The sequence below is a fragment of the Myotis brandtii genome, unplaced genomic scaffold (genome assembly GCF_000412655.1).
Source record: "Myotis brandtii unplaced genomic scaffold, ASM41265v1 scaffold179, whole genome shotgun sequence".
In the NCBI taxonomy this organism is placed as follows: domain Eukaryota; kingdom Metazoa; phylum Chordata; class Mammalia; order Chiroptera; family Vespertilionidae; genus Myotis; species Myotis brandtii.
The window spans coordinates 6,652,906-6,653,916 of record NW_005356635.1 but is presented as its reverse complement, the minus strand read 5'-3'; the positions used below and the strand labels follow the sequence as shown (position 1 = coordinate 6,653,916).

Genomic DNA, 1,011 nt, shown 5'->3' with positions numbered 1-1,011 from the left:
CCCAGAGGTCAGAGTGGGACCATCCAGTTTGCAGTTTCTCGGACCCTTAAAGGACACACTCAGGGGGCAGACCCAGTGACCACCAAAGCCCCATTGAAGCAAGTCTTGACCCGGAGGGGTGTCTCCAGCACAGAAGTTCTCCCACTACAGACACAGCTGATTCTCACAGCCATTTGGCCTGAAGGTCATTCCCTCCCAGGGTTAACTACAACAATCAAGGCTTAACTACAACAAGACTGTGCACAAAGCCCACAAGGGGGTGCACCAAGAGTGTCCTCCTCAGGTAATTGGGGAGGCTGAACCACTGGGCCCTAGAGGACACTTAGCACAGAAAACCACTTTATCAACACAGGGAAGCATAGAAAATGCGGAGACAAAGAAACAGGACACAAATGACAGAAATGGAGGAAAGCAATCTACAGGATATAGAGTAAAAACCACACTTTTAAGGTTTTTTCAAGAACTTTCTAGAAACCACCGATTAATTTAGTAAGACACTCGAAAAGACTGGTGAGATCACCGATAAATGTAGTGAGATCCTCAAGAAATCTAGTCAGACCCTTGATGTTATGATAAAGGACCAACTGGAAATTAAGCATACACTGACTGAAATGAAGGATATTATACAGACTCCCAACAGCAGACTAGAGGATCGCAAAAATCAAGTCAACTATCTGAAATATGAAGAAGCAAAAAACACCCAACCGGAAAAGCAAAATGAAAAAAGAATCCAAAAATATGAAGATAGTGCAAGGAGCCTCTGGGACAGCTTCAAGCGTACTAACAACCAAATTATAGGGGTGCCAGAAGAAGAGAGAGAGCAAGATATTGAAAACCTATTTGAAGAAATAATGACAGAAAACTTCCCCTACATGGTGAAAGAAATAGACTTACAAGTCCAGGAAGTGCAGAGAACCCCAAACAAAAGGAATCCAAAGAGGACCACACCAAGACACATCATAATTAAAATGCCAAGAGCAAAAGACAAAGAGAGAATCTTAAAAGCAGCAA

General features: G+C 43.0%; 1 protein-coding gene across 5 annotated transcripts in view; it reads right to left on the bottom strand.

Moving 5' to 3' along the window:
* HLTF (helicase-like transcription factor) overlaps positions 1 to 1,011 on the bottom strand; it is a 118,630-nt gene that overhangs the window by 111,444 nt on the left and 6,175 nt on the right. The gene's annotated exons all lie outside the window — the stretch shown is intronic.